At 47.3% G+C, this 16,765-nt stretch overlaps 1 pseudogene; it reads right to left on the reverse strand.

Annotated features, from left to right (window-relative positions):
• Positions 1-15,422: 15,422 nt before the first annotated feature.
• LOC135516558 (rho guanine nucleotide exchange factor 39-like) overlaps positions 15,423-16,765 on the reverse strand; it is a 79,052-nt pseudogene continuing 77,709 nt past the window's right edge.

The raw sequence follows: 16,765 nt of genomic DNA on the forward strand, positions 1-16,765 counted from the left end.
GACCAAGTGACCACTCATCAAATTTTAAAATAGAACCAGATCAGTCTCTCTCTAAAGCGCTCGCTCCTCATATAGAACACATTGAATATTTAAAATGTCTTCATCAACACGGTTGGCGATATTAACCCTGTCCTCAGTGTCAGGGAGACGGGGAGAGAGAGAGATAACGTTGAAGGTTATCACGATGAACAGCTGATTTAGTTACCAACTCTTATATGGACTAGAGGATAATCAACTGCTAATGTCCACATCCTGGCTATTCAACCTTGTGTATCAGTTCTTGGAATGATCCAATCGTTGGAAGTTACGGCCGAGATATCGTTTCACCACGTAAAACACATTGTTCTACGCATACTAATAGGGAACTAATTATTTAGCAGCTCTGACATCATATGAATAATGTAAGCGTGAATTCCTTAGTTTTCGCCTTTAATTTCCTATCAAATGGTTTCTACATGTTGGTGCTGCCCTCTAGTGGCGATTGAGTGTATGGCACATCTCTCAAGTCAACTCTATGGATACATCCCACAACGCCATACAAAACACGAGTTGACCCCTGGACTCTGATCTCGGGTCAGTTTGACATTTTACCCACTAATGGTTCAGGTTAGAATCTGGGGGAAGAGGAAGCTGATCCTAGATCTGTCCCGAGGGGGGAAACGTCGAGTTGACCCCTAGACTCTGATCTCGGGTCAGTTTGACATTTTACCCACTAATGGTTCAGGTTAGAATCTGGGGGAAGAGGAAGCTGATCCTAGATCTGTCCCGAGGGGGGAAACGTCACCCAGACGCTATAAAACAAGCTGACCGAAGACCTTTTGGAATCCATCAGAGCTTTATTGACTTAATCTGGAGTAATGTAACAGCTGGATAGCAGTCCATTGTACTGGGGGTCAGTATAACAGTCCATTGTACCGGGGGGGGGACAGTATAACAGTCCATTGTACTGGGGGGGGGGGTCAGTATAACAGTCCATTGTACCGGGGGGGGACAGTATAACAGTCCATTGTACCGGGGTCAGTATAACAGTCCATTGTACTGGGGGGGGGGGGGTATAACAGTCCATTGTACTGGGGGGGTCAGTATAACAGTCCATTGTACTGGGGGGGGTCAGTATAACAGTCCATTGTACTGGGGGGGGGGTCAGTATAACAGTCCATTGTACTGGGGGGGGGTCAGTATAACAGTCCATTGTACTGGGGGGGGGTCAGTATAACAGTCCATTGTACTGGGGGGGTGGGGGTCAGTATAACAGTCCATTGTACTGGGGGGGGGGGGGACAGTATAACAGTCCATTGTACTGGGGGGGGACAGTATAACAGTCCATTGTACTGGGGGGGGTCAGTATAACAGTCCATTGTACTGGGGGGGTCAGTATAACAGTCCATTGTAGTGGGGGGGGGTCAGTATAACAGTCCATTGTACTGGGGGGGTCAGTATAACAGTCCATTGTAGTGGGGGGGGGTCAGTATAACAGTCCATTGTACTGGGGGGTCAGTATAACAGTCCATTGTACTGGGGGGGGGTCAGTATAACAGTCCATTGTACTGGGGGGGACAGTATAACAGTCCATTGTACTGGGGGGGTCAGTATAACAGTCCATTGTACTGGGGGGGTCAGTATAACAGCCCATTGTACTGGGGGGGGGACAGTATAACAGTCAATGTACTGGGGGGGGGGGGGGGGCAGTATAACAGTCCAATGTACTGGGGGGGGGGGACAGTATAACAGTCCAATGTACTGGGGGGGGCAGTATAACAGTCCATTGTACTGGGGGGGTCAGTATAACAGCCCATTGTACTGGGGGGGGGGGGTCAGTATAACAGTCCAATGTACTGGGGGGGTCAGTATAACAGTCCACTGTACTGGGGGGGGTCAGTATAACAGTCCACTGTACTGGGGGGGCAGTATAACAGTCCATTGTACTGGGGGGGGTCAGTATAACAGTCCAATGTACTGGGGGGGTCAGTATAACAGTCCACTGTACTGGGGGGGGGTCAGTATAACAGTCCACTGTACTGGGGGGGCAGTATAACAGTCCACTGTACTGGGGGGGCAGTATAACAGTCCACTGTACTGGGGGGGGGGTCAGTATAACAGTCCACTGTACTGGGGGGGGGGGGGGCATATAACAGTCCAATGTACTGGGGGGGGGGGGCAGTATAACAGTCCAATGTACTGGGGGTCATATAACAGTCCAATGTACTGGGGGGTCAGTATAACAGTCCACTGTACTGGGGGGGCAGTATAACAGTCCATTGTACTGGGGGGGGGTCAGTATAACAGTCCACTGTACTGGGGGGGGGGGACAGTATAACAGTCCATTGTACTGGGTGGGGACAGTATAACAGCCCATTGTACTGGGGGGGGGGGGGAGTCAGTATAACAGTCCATTGTACTGGGGGGGGTCAGTATAACAGTCCACTGTACTGGGGGGGGGGTCAGTATAACAGTCCATTGTACTGGGGGGTTAGTATAACAGTCCATTGTACTGGGGGGGGGGTTAGTATAACAGTCCATTGTACTGGGGGGTGGGGGGGGGGTGGAGGGACAAACCAGAAGAAAAAACAGACATGACTAAATAGTAACAAAACGAAAACACTTCAGACATTTAGAAATACAACAGAATGTTTAAAATGTTTAATGTTGTTGGTAAATATACTGGACGGGGTACATGACTATGGAGGGAAACGTGTCCTGTCATAATAATAACGTAGTCACATGATACAGAAGTTACTAATATTATAATATACTGTATATTACCATAGAGACAAGCATGTTACTATAATATACTGTATATTACCATAGAGACAAGCATGTTACTAATATTATAATATACTGTATATTACCATAGAGACAAGCATGATATGTTACTATTATAATATACTGTATATTACCATAGAGACAAGCATGATATGTTACTATTATAATATACTGTATATTACCATAGAGACAAGCATGATATGTTACTATTATAATATACTGTATATTACCATAGAGACAAGCATGTTACTAATATTATAATATACTGTATATTACCAGAGAGACAAGCATGTTACTAATATTATAATATACCGTATATTACCATAGAGACAAGCATGATATGTTACTAATATTATAATATACTGTATATTACCATAGAGACAAGCATGTTACTAATATTATAATATACCGTATATTACCATAGAGACAAGCATGATATGTTACTATTATAATATACTGTATATTACCATAGAGACAAGCATGATATTATAATATACTGTATATTACCATAGAGACAAGCATGATACTAATATTATAATATACTGTATATTACCATAGAGACAAGCATGATATGTTACTATTATAATATACCGTATATTACCATAGAGACAAGCATGATATTATAATATACTGTATATTACCATAGAGACAAGCATGATGTGTTACTATTATAATATACTGTATATTACCATAGAGACAAGCATGATATTATAATATACTGTATATTACCATAGAGACAAGCATGTTACTAATATTATAATATACTGTATATTACCATAGAGACAAGCATGATATGTTACTATTATAATATACCGTATATTACCATAGAGACAAGCATGATATGTTACTATTATAATATACTGTATATTACCATAGAGACAAGCATGATATGTTACTATTATAATATACCGTATATTACCATAGAGACAAGCATGTTACTATTATAATATACCGTATATTACCATAGAGACAAGCATGTTACTATTATAATATACCGTATATTACCATAGAGACAAGCATGTTACTATTATAATATACCGTATATTACCATAGAGACAAGCATGTTACTATTATAATATACCGTATATTACCATAGAGACAAGCATGTTACTATTATAATATACCGTATATTACCATAGAGACAAGCATGTTACTATTATAATATACTGTATATTACCATAGAGACAAGCATGTTACTATTATAATATACTGTATATTACCATAGAGACAAGCATGATATTATAATATACTGTATATTACCATAGAGACAAGCATGTTACTAATATTATAATATACTGTATATTACCATAGAGACAAGCATGTTACTAATATTATAATATACTGTACATTACCAGAGAGACAAGCATGTTACTAATATTATAATATACCATATATTACCAGAGACAAGCATGATATGTTACTATTATAATATACTGTATATTAACATAGAGACAAGCATGCTATGTTACTAATATATAGATAGATTTGATTTGATATTTCAGCTCTTGTATGAATTAAATGTAAATAGACAGTAAGATTTAACATTAAGATGACATGGTATTGTGCTGCCAAAATATCCCAGGGGACAGTTTTGATTCCCAATCGAGTAATATAGTATTTTCCTGCTGAGCTTTTGCTCTGACATAAATGGTAACATTCTATTCAGGATAAAACATTTATTTCTTTCAGAGTCAAATCTCACATTTTCCATCTGCTTGAGCTTCTATCGTGAAGCTGTTTCAAAGTGTGTCTTTGGCATCGGTGTTAAAATATTCGCATTTCATATCTTCTAACTACCTCCCATCTCTCCTCATATCCCAGCGTTAAACTGATTCTCCAGTATCTAGCTACACCCCCATTAACCTGATTCTCCAGTATCTAACTACACCCCCATTAACCTGATTCTCCAGTATCTAACTACACCCCCATTAACCTGATTCTCAGTATCTAGCTACCTCCCATCTCTTCTCATATCCCAGCGTTAACCTGATTCTCCAGTATCTACCTCCAATCTCTCCCCATTAACCTAATTCTCCAGTATCTAACTACCTACCATCTCCCCCATTAACCTAATTCTCCAGTATCTAACAACCTCCAATCTCTCCCCATTAACCTAATTCTTCAGTATCTAACAACCTCCAATCTCTCCCCATTAACCTAATTCTTCAGTATCTAACAACCTCCAATCTCTCCCCATTAACCTAATTCTTCAGTATCTAACAACCTCCAATCTCTCCCCATTAACCTAATTCTTCAGTATCTAACTACCTACCATCTCTCCCCATTAACCTAATTCTCCAGTATCTAACTACCTCCTATCTCCCCATTAACCTAATTCTTCAGTATCTAACTACCTCCTATCTCTCCATTAACCTAATTCTCCAGTATCTAACTACCTACCATCTCTCCCCATTAACCTAATTCTCCAGTATCTAACTACCTCCTATCTCCCCATTAACCTAATTCTTCAGTATCTAACTACCTCCTATCTCTCCATTAACCTAATTCTCCAGTATCTAACTACCTCCCATCTCTCCCCATTAACCTAATTCTCCAGTATCTAACTACCTCCAATCTCTCCCCATTAACCTAATTCTTCAGTATCTAACTACCTCCTATCTCTCCATTAACCTAATTCTCAGTATCTAACTACCTGACCATCTCTCCCCATTAACCTGATTCTCCAGTATCTAACTACCTCCAATCTCTCCCCATTAACCTAATTCTCCAGTATCTAACTACCTCCAATCTCTCCCCATTAACCTAATTCTTCAGTATCTAACTACCTCCCATCTCTCCTCATACCCCCTCGTTAACCTGATTGTCCAGTATCTAACTACCTCCCATATCCCCACCATTAACGCTTATCTGTATGACTTGCTTGGTTTGTGAGAAAGAGCAAGGATATCTTAAGTTCTTGGTCCTTCACAGGATCACACAGCTTGACCTGGCCGGTTCACTGAGGAGAGAACGAAGAAGAATGTGAAAAAAATTAGTTGTTCACATCAGGATAGAGTGGACAGAGGGTTCTAGTTCCTCTGCTCTATATCACTGTAATAACATCTGGATAGAGTGGATAGAGGGTTCTAGTTCCTCTGCTCTATATCACTGTAATAACATCAGGATAGAGTGGACAGAGGGTTCTAGTTCCTCTGCTCTATATCACTGTAATAACACTGTAATAACATCAGGATAGAGTGGACAGAGGGTTCTAGTTCCTCTGCTCTATATCACTGTAATAACATCAGGATAGAGTGGACAGAGGGTTCTAGTTCCTCTGCTCTATATCACTGTAATAACATCAGGATAGAGTGGACAGAGGGTTCTAGTTCCTCTGCTCTATATCAGGGTAATAACATCAGGATAGAGTGGACAGAGGGTTCTAGTTCCTCTGCTCTATATCACTGTAATAACATCAGGATAGAGTGGACAGAGGGTTCTAGTTCCTCTGCTCTATATCACTGTAATAACATCAGGATAGAGTGGACAGAGGGTTCTAGTTCCTCTGCTCTATATCACTGTAATAACATCTGGATAGCGTGGACAGAGGGTTCTAGTTCCTCTGCTCTATATCACTGTAATTATACTGTAATAACATCTGGATAGAGTGGGCAGAGGGTTCTAGTTCCTCTGCTCTATATCAGGGTGATAACATCAGGATAGAGTGGACAGAGGGTTCTAGTTCCTCTGCTCTATATCACTGTAATAACACCAGGATAGAGTGGACAGAGGGTTCTAGTTCCTCTGCTCTATATCACTGTAATAACATCAGGATAGAGTGGATAGAGGGTTCTAGTTCCTCTGCTCTATATCACTGTAATAACATCAGGATAGAGTGGACAGAGGGTTCTAGTTCCTCTGCTCTATATCACTGTAATAACATCTGGATAGAGTGGACAGAGGGTTCTAGTTCCTCTGCTCTATATCACTGTAATAACGTCAGGATAGAGTGGACAGAGGGTTCTAGGTCCTTCTAGTTCCTCCCCCATATTCTCATACCAGGTCTACCTCACGCTCGTACCAGGTCTACCTCCACGCTGTTTCCAGGTCTACCTCACGCTAGGTCTACCTCACGCTCGTACCAGGTCTACCTCACGCTAGGTCTACCTCACGCTCGTACCAGGTCTACCTCACGCCGTACCAGGTCTACCTCACGCTAGGTCTACCTCACGCTCGTACCAGGTCTACCTCACGCTAGGTCTACCTCACGCTCGTACCAGGTCTACCTCCACGCTAGGTCTACCTCACGCTCGTACCAGGTCTACCTCACGCTAGGTCTACCTCACGCTAGGTCTACCTCACGCTCGTACCAGGTCTACCTCACGCTAGGTCTACCTCACGCTAGGTCTACCTCACGCCGTACCAGGTCTACCTCACGCTCGTACCAGGTCTACCTCACGCTCGTACCAGGTCTACCTCACGCTAGGTCTACCTCACGCTCGTACCAGGTCTACCTCACGCTCGTACCAGGTCTACCTCACGCTCGTACCAGGTCTACCTCACGCTCGTACCAGGTCTACCTCACGCTCGTACCAGGCCCACTTACGCTCGTACCAGGTCTACCTCACGCTCGTACCAGGTCTACCTCACGCCGTACCAGGTCTACCTCACGCTCGTACCAGGTCTACCTCACGCCGTACCAGTCTACTCACGCCGTACCAGGTCTACCTCACGCTCGTACCAGGTCTACCTCACGCCGTACCAGGTCTACCTCACGCTCGTACCAGGTCTACCTCACGCTCGCACCAGGTCTACCTCACGCCGTACCAGGTCTACCTCACGCTCGTACCAGGTTTACCTCACGCTCGTACCAGGTTTACCTCACGCTCGTACCAGGTCTACCTGACGCTCGTACCAGGTTTACCTGACGCCGTACTAGGTTTACCTGACGCTCGTACTAGGTCTACCTTACGCTCATACTAGGTCTACCTTACGCTCATACTAGGTTTACCTTACGCTCATACTAGGTTTACCTTACGCTCATACTAGGTTTACCTTACGCTCATACTAGGTCTACCTTACGCTCATACTAGGTTTACCTTACGCTCATACTAGGTCTACCTTACGCTCACACTAGGTTTACCTTACGCTCACACTAGGTTTACCTTACGCTCATACTAGGTTTCAGTCCTTACTTCTATTACCCTCCTAAGAAGGCTGAAAGACTTCTACATTTCTTCTATCATGTTACAAAAGCCCAGATGGGATCTAAGACACCCACCTCTGAATGACAGCATTATCATATATATACAGTACATTCTGTACGAACACACCTCTGAATGAAGGCATTATCATATATATACTGTACATTCTGTACGAACCCACCTCTGAATGACAGCATTATCATATATATACAGTACATTCTGTACGAACCCACCTCTGAATGACAGCATTATCACATATATACTGTACATTCTGTACGAACACACCTCTGAAGGCATTATCATATATATACAGTACATTCTGTACGAACCCACCTCTGAATGAAGGCATTATCATATATATACTGTACATTCTGTATGAACCCACCTCTGAATGACAGCATTATCATATATATATATATACAGTACATTCTGTACGAACCCACCTCTGAATGAAGGCATTATCATATATATACTGTACATTCTGTACGAACCCACCCCTGAATGACAGCATTATCACATATATATACAGTACATTCTGTACGAACCCACCTCTGAATGAAGGCATTATCATATATACAGTACATTCTGTACGAACCCACCTCTGAATGACAGCATTATCATATATACAGTACATTCTGTACGAACCCACCTCTGAATGACAGCATTATCATATATACAGTACATTCTGTACGAACCCACCTCTGAATGAAGGCATTATCATATATATACAGTACATTCTGTACGAACCCACCTCTGAATGACAGCATTATCATATATATATACAGTACATTCTGTACGAACACACCCTCTGAATGAAGGCATTATCGTATATATACTGTACATTCTGTACAAACCCACCTCTGAATGAAGGCATTATCGTATATATACTGTACATTCTGTACAAACCCACCTCTGAATGAAGGCATTATCATATATATATACAGTACATTCTGTACGAACCCACCTCTGAATGACAGCATTATCATATATATACAGTACATTCTGTACGAACCCACCTCTCAGCTGGCCCCCAGTCAGCTTCATCCTCTTGGATGCGCTGCCCTCTGCTTCTGCTGGAGCATTCGGTCTGGAGGGGGTCTGGGGTGGAGGGGGGCCATCCTCTTCCTCCCTGGGGTGGTAGTGGTGGGTGGTGTGGGGGGTCGTTTGGTTCTTCTGGTCCTCTACAAAGCAGCGTAGAGGTCTCCTGACCAGATCATCTCTGTGATGGACCACTGTGTTCCTGGACTTCAACTGTCTGGAGAGACCACAGACAACAACTGTCTGTAGAGACCACAGCCAACAACTGACTGTAGAGACCACAGGCAACAACTGACTGGAGAGACCACAGACAACAACTGTCTGTAGAGACCACAGGCAACAACTGGCTGTAGAGACCACAGGCAACAACTGGCTGTAGAGACCACAGGCAACAACTGGCTGTAGAGACCACAGGCAACAACTGGCTGTAGAGACCACAGGCAACAACTGACTGTAGAGACCACAGCCAACAACTGACTGTAGAGACCACAGGCAACAACTGACTGGAGAGACCACAGACAACAACTGTCTGGAGAGACCACAGACAACAACCGTCTGTAGAGACCACAGGCAACAACCGTCTGTAGAGACCACAGGCAACAACTGTCTGTAGAGACCACAGGCAACAACCGTCTGTAGAGACCACAGGCAACAACTGTCTGTAGAGACCACAGCCAACAACTGTCTGGAGAGACCACAGACAACAACTGACTGGAGAGACCACAGGCAACAACTGACTGGAGAGACCACAGGCAACAACTGACTGGAGAGACCAGGCAACAACTGTCTGTAGAGACCACAGGCAACAACTGACTGGAGAGACCACAGGCAACAACCGACTGGAGAGACCACAGGCAACAACCGACTGGAGAGACCACAGGCAACAACCGACTGGAGAGACCACAGCCAACAACCGACTGGAGAGACCACAGACAACAACCGTCTGTAGAGACCACAGGCAACAACCGTCTGTAGAGACCACAGGCAACAACCGTCTGTAGAGACCACAGCCAACAACCGTCTGTAGAGACCACAGGCAACAACCGTCTGTAGAGACCACAGGCAACAACCGTCTGTAGAGACCACAGGCAACAACCGTCTGTAGAGACCACAGACAACAACCGTCTGTAGAGACCACAGGCAACAACCGTCTGTAGAGACCACAGGCAACAACCGTCTGTAGAGACCACAGCCAACAACCGTCTGTAGAGACCACAGACAACAACCGTCTGTAGAGACCACAGACAACAACTGTCTGTAGAGACCACAGGCAACAACTGTCTGTAGAGACCACAGACAACAACTGTCTGTAGAGACCACAGGCAACAACTGTCTGTAGAGACCACAGGCAACAACTGTCTGTAGAGACCACAGGCAACAACTGTCTGTAGAGACCACAGGCAACAACTGTCTGTAGAGACCACAGCCAACAACTGTCTGTAGAGACCACAGCCAACAACCGTCTGTAGAGACCACAGCCAACAACCGTCTGTAGAGACCACAGACAACAACCGTCTGTAGAGACCACAGCCAACAACCGTCTGTAGAGACCACAGACAACAACCGTCTGTAGAGACCACAGACAACAACCGTCTGTAGAGACCACAGCCAACAACCGTCTGTAGAGACCACAGACAACAACTGTCTGGAGAGACCACAGACAACAACTGTCTGTAGAGACCACAGACAACAACTGTCTGTAGAGACCACAGCCAACAACTGGAGAGACCACAGCCAACAACCGTCTGTAGAGACCACAGCCAACAACTGTCTGTAGAGACCACAGACAACAACTGTCTGGAGAGACCACAGCCAACAACTGTCTGGAGAGACCACAGCCAACAACTGTCTGTGTTAACGTACCCTACAGCAGAGCTCAGGCTGTAATACCAGAGAGAGAGAGAGAGAGACGGGGTGTCTGTGTTAACGTACCCTACAGCAGAACCCAGGCTGTAATACCAGAGAGAGAGAGAGAGAGAGAGAGAGAGAGAGAGAGAGAGAGAGACGGGGTGTCTGTGTTAACGTACCTACAGCAGAACCCAGGCTGTAATACCAGAGAGAGAGAGAGAGAGATATGGTGTCTGTGTTAACGTACCCTACAGCAGAACCCAGGCTGTAATACCAGAGAGAGAGAGAGATGGGGTGTCTGTGTTAACGTACCCTGCAGCAGAACCCAGGCTGTAATACCAGAGAGAGAGAGAGAGAGAGAGAGATGGGGTGTCTGTGTTAACGTACCCTACAGCAGAACCCAGGCTGTAATACCAGAGAGAGATAGAGATGGGGTGTCTGTGTTAACGTACCCTACAGCAGAACCCAGGCTGTAATACCAGAGAGAGAGAGAGAGAGAGAGACGGGGTGTCTGTGTTAACGCACCCTACAGCAGAACCCAGGCTGTAATACCAGTCGTTGATATCATCCTGATCGCTGGACATCAGCAGCAGCTTGGCTTTAGGAAGGTCAACTAGGAGACAGAAAGAGAGGAGGGAGGGAGGGAAGGTCAACTAGGAGACAGAAAGAGAGGAGGGAGGGAGGGAAGGTCAACTAGGAGACAGAAAGAGAGGAGGGAGGGAGGGTCAACTAGGAGACAGAAAGAGAGGAGGGAGGAGGGTCAACTAGGAGACAGAAAGAGAGGAGGGAGGGAAGGTCAACTAGGAGACAGAAAGAGAGGAGGGAGGGAGGGAAGGTCAACTAGGAGACAGAAAGAGAGGAGGGAGGGAAGGTCAACTAGGAGACAGAAAGAGAGGAGGGAGGGAGGGAAGGTCAACTAGGAGACAGAAAGAGAGGAGGGAGGGAGGGAAGGTCAACTAGAGACAGAAAGAGGGGGATGAGGGAGGGAAGGTCAACTAGGAGACAGAAAGAGAGGAGGGAGGGAAGGTCAACTAGGAGACAGAAAGAGAGGAGGGAGGGAGGGAAGGTCAACTAGGAGACAGAAAGAGGGGAGGGAGGGAGGGAAGGTCAACTAGGAGACAGAAAGAGAGGAGGGAGGGAGGGAAGGTCAACTAGAGACAGAAAGAGAGGAGGGAGGGAGGGAAGGTCAACTAGGAGACAGAAAGAGAGGAGGGAGGGAGGGAAGGTCAACTAGGAGACAGAAAGAGGGGAGGGAGGGAAGGTCAACTAGGAGACAGAAAGAGAGGAGGGAGGGAGGGAAGGTCAACTAGGAGACAGAAAGAGAGGAGGGAGGGAAGGTCAACTAGGAGACAGAAAGAGAGGAGGGAGGGAAGGTCAACTAGGAGACAGAAAGAGAGGAGGGAGGGAGGGAAGGTCAACTAGGAGACAGAAAGAGGGGAGGGAGGGAGGGAAGGTCAACTAGGAGACAGAAAGAGAGGAGGGAGGGAGGGAAGGTCAACTAGGAGACAGAAAGAGAGGAGGGAGGGAGGGAAGGTCAACTAGGAGACAGAAAGAGAGGAGGGAGGGAAGGAAGGTCAACTAGGAGACAGAAAGAGAGGAGGGGGGAAGGTCAACTAGGAGACAGAAAGAGAGGAGGGAGGGAGGGAAGGTCAACTAGGAGACAGAAAGAGAGGAGGGAGGGAGGGAAGGTCAACTAGGAGACAGAAAGAGAGGAGGGAGGGAGGGAAGGTCAACTAGGAGACAGAAAGAGAGGGATGAGGGAGGGAATGTCAACTAGGAGACAGAGAGGAGGGAGGGAGGAAGGTCAACTAGGAGACAGAAAGAGAGGAGGGGGAGGGAAGGTCAACTAGGAGACAGAAAGAGAGGAGGGAGGGAGGGAAGGTCAACTAGGAGACAGAAAGAGGGGAGGGAGGGAGGGAAGGTCAACTAGGAGACAGAAAGAGGGGAGGGAGGGAGGGAGGGAAGGTCAACTAGGAGACAGAAAGAGGGAGGGAGGGAGGGAGGGAAGGTCAACTAGGAGACAGAAAGAGAGGAGGGAGGGAGGAAGGTCAACTAGGAGACAGAAAGAGAGGAGGGAGGGAGGGAAGGTCAACTAGGAGACAGAAAGAGAGGAGGGAGGGAGGGAAGGTCAACTAGGAGACAGAAAGAGAGGAGGGAGGGAGGAAGGTCAACTAGGAGACAGAAAGAGAGGAGGGAGGGAGGGAGGGAAGGTCAACTAGGAGACAGAAAGAGAGGAGGGAGGGAGGGAGGGAAGGTCAACTAGGAGACAGAAAGAGAGGAGGGAGGGAGGGAGGGGAAGGTCAACTAGGAGACAGAAAGAGAGGAGGAGGGAGGGAGGGAGGGAAGGTCAACTAGGAGACAGAAAGAGAGGAGGGAGGGAGGGGAAGGTCAACTAGGAGACAGAAAGAGAGGAGGGGAGGGAGGGAGGGAAGGTCAACTAGGAGACAGAAAGAGAGGAGGGAGGAGGGAGGGAAGGTCAACTAGGAGACAGAAAGAGAGGAGGGAGGGAGGGAGGGAAGGTCAACTAGGAGACAGAAAGAGAGGAGGGAGGAGGGAGGGAAGGTCAACTAGGAGACAGAAAGAGAGGAGGGAGGGAGGGAAGGTCAACTAGAGACAGAAAGAGAGGAGGGGGGAGGGAAGGTCAACTAGGAGACAGAAAGAGAGGAGGGAGGGAGGGAAGGTCAACTAGGGAGACAGAAAGAGGGGGAGGGAGGGAGGGAGGGAAGGTCAACTAGGAGACAGAAAGAGAGAGGGAGGGAGGGAAGGTCAACTAGGAGACAGAAAGAGAGGAGGAGGGAGGGAGGAAGGTCAACTAGGAGACAGAAAGAGAGGAGGGGGAGGGAGGGAAGGTCAACTAGGAGACAGAAAGAGGGAGGGAGGGAAGGTCAACTAGGAGACAGAAAGAGAGGGATGAGGGAGGGAATGTCAACTAGAGACAGAGAGGAGGGAGGGAGGGAAGGTCAACTAGGAGACAGAAAGAGAGGAGGGAGGGAGGGAAGGTCAACTAGAGACAGAAAGAGGGGAGGGAGGGAAGGTCAACTAGAGACAGAAAGAGAGGGATGAGGGAGGGAATGTCAACTAGGAGACAGAGAGAGAGGGAGGGAGGAAGGTCAACTAGGAGACAGAAAGAGAGGGATGAGGAAGAGAGAAATCTGGAGGAGGGAGAGGAGGGAGGGGGGTTGGGGACATAAAGAGAGAAGTGAGACTGAGGGAGAGGAGGGAGGGAGGGAGGGAGGGGGGTTAGGGACATAAAGAGATAAGTGAGACTGAGGGGGAGGGAGGGAGAGAGGGGGGGTTAGGGACATAAGAGAAGTGAGACTGAGGGAGAGGAGGGAGGGAGGGTTAAGGATATGAAGAGAGAAGTGAGACTGAGGGAGAGGAGGGAGGGAGGGTTAAGGATATGAAGAGAGAAGTGAGACTGAGGGAGAGGAGGGAGGGAGGGTTCGGGACACAAAGAGAGAAGTGAGACTGAGGGAGAGGAGGGAGGGGGGGGGTTAGGGATATGAAGAGAGGGGGAGGGGGGGGGTTAGGGATATAAAGAGAGAAGTGAGATTGAGGAAGAGGAGGGAGGGAGGGGGTTTGGGACATAAAGAGAGAAGTGAGACTGAGGAAGAGGAGGGAGGGTTAGGGACATAAAGAGAGAAGTGAGACTGAGGGAGAGGAGGGAGGGAGGGGGGGTTAGGGACATAAAGAGAGAAGTGAGACTGAGGGAGAGGAGGGAGGGGGTTAGGGACATAAAGAGAGAAGTGAGACTGAGGGAGAGGAGGGTTAGGGACAAAGAGAGAAGTGAGACTGAGGGAGAGGAGGGAGGGAGGGGTTAGGGACATAAAGAGAGAAGTGAGACTGAGGGAGAGGAGGGAGGGAGGGGGTTAGGGACATAAAGAGAGAAGTGAGACTGAGGGAGAGGAGGGAGGGAGGGGGTTAGGGACATAAAGAGAGAAGTGAGACTGAGGGAGAGGAGGGAGGGAGGGGGTTAGGGACATAAAGAGAGAAGTGAGACTGAGGGAGAGGAGGGAGGGAGGGGGTTAGGGACATAAAGAGAGAAGTGAGACTGAGGGAGAGGAGGGAGGGAGGGGGTTAGGGACATAAAGAGAGAAGTGAGACTGAGGGAGAGGAGGGAGGGAGGGGGTTAGGGACATAAAGAGAGAAGTGAGACTGAGGGAGAGGAGGGAGGGAGGATGGGGTTAGGGACAAAAAGAGAGAAGTGAGACTGAAGGGGAGAGGAGGGAGGGAGGGGGTTAGGGACATAAAGAGAGAAGTGAGACTGAAGGAGAGGAGGGAGGGAGGGGGTTAGGGACATAAAGAGAGAAGTGAGACTGAAGGAGAGGAGGGAGGGGGAGAGGAGGGGGGAGAGTGTCTGTCTGTTCCTCTCAATCAACGACTAGAAGTCTAGAAATGGTTGACATTTGTATCCTTGTATTAGAACATCGTATTACAGTAAGGTACCTTATGGCTCCTGTATTCAAAGAGCTGCTGCAATGACCCAGCCTGAACACTAGAGGGCAGGGCAGGCCCAGAAATAAACCGCTAACACCTCAGACAGCAAGTCGTGAAGAGGGCACGACAAAACCTATTCCCCATCAGCAGACTGAAAAGTTTTGGCATGAGTCCTCAGATCCTCAAAAGGTTCTACAGCTGCACCATCGAGAGCATCCTGACGGGTTGTATCACAGCCCAAGCTCCAAGTCTAGGTCCAAGAGGATAGCTTCTACCCCCAAGCCATAAGACTCCAGAACATCTAATCAAATGGCTACCCAGACTATTTGCATTGTCCCCCCCCCCCCCCCCTCTCTATCTCAACTCTTACTTTTGGGTGGTGGTGGTGGGGGGGGGTGTATTTTCTTAAAACTGCATTGCTGGTTAAGGGGGTTGTAAGTAAGCAGGATGGAGGGAGAGAGAGAGAGAGAAGGATGGAAAGAGCAGGATGGAGAGAGAGAAAGAGAGGGATGGAAAGAGCAGGATGGAGAGAGAGAAAGAGGGGGTTGTAAGTAAGCAGGATGGAGGGAGAGAGAGAAAGAGAGGGATGGAAAGAGCAGGATGGAGAGAGAGAAAGAGAGGGGTTGTAAGTAAGCAGGATGGAGGGAGAGAGAGAAAGAGAGGGATGGAAAGAGCAGGATGGAGAGAGAAAGAGAGGGATGGAAAGAGCAGGATGGAGAGAGAGAAAGAGAGGGGTTGTAAATAAGCAGGATGGAGGGAGAGAGAGAAAGAGAGGGATGGAAAGAGCAGGATGGAGAGAGAGAAAGAGAGGGTTGTAAGTAAGCAGGATGGAGAGAGAGAGAGAGAAAGAGAGGGATGGAAAGAGCAGGATGGAGAGAGAGAAAGAGAGGGTTGTAAGTAAGCAGGATGGAGAGAGAGAGAGAAAGAGAGGGATGGAAAGAGCAGGATGGAGGGAGAGAGAGAGAAAGAGGGATGGAAAGAGCAGGATGGAGAGAGAGAGAGATAAAGAGAGGGATGGAAAGAGCAGGATGGAGGGAGAGAGAGAAAGAGAGGGATGGAAAGAGCAGGATGGAGGGAGAGAGAGAAAGAGAGGGATGTAAGTAAGCAGGATGGAGGGAGAGAGAGAAAGAGAGGGGTGGAAAGAGCAGGATGGAGAGAGAAAGAGAGGGTTGTAAGTAAGCAGGATGGAGGGAGAGAGAGAAAGAGAGGGATGGAAAGAGCAGGATGGAGAGAGAGAAAGAGAGGGTTGTAAGTAAGCAGGATGGAGAGAGAGAGAGAGAAAAAGAGAGGGATGGAAAGAGCAGGATGGAGAGAGAGACAGAAAGAGAGGGATGGAAAGAGCAGGATGGAGAGAGAGAGAGAGAAAGAGAGGGATGGAAAGAGCAGGATGGAGAGAGAGAAAGAGAGGGTTGTAAGTAAGCAGGATGGAGAGAGAGGGAGAGAAAGAGAGGGATGGAAAGAGCAGGATGGAGGGAGAGAGAGAAAGAGAGGGATGGAAAGAGCAGGATAGAGAGAGAGAGAGAGAAAGAGAGGGA

The sequence above is a fragment of the Oncorhynchus masou genome, chromosome 27 (genome assembly GCF_036934945.1).
Source record: "Oncorhynchus masou masou isolate Uvic2021 chromosome 27, UVic_Omas_1.1, whole genome shotgun sequence".
Lineage (NCBI taxonomy): Eukaryota > Metazoa > Chordata > Actinopteri > Salmoniformes > Salmonidae > Oncorhynchus > Oncorhynchus masou.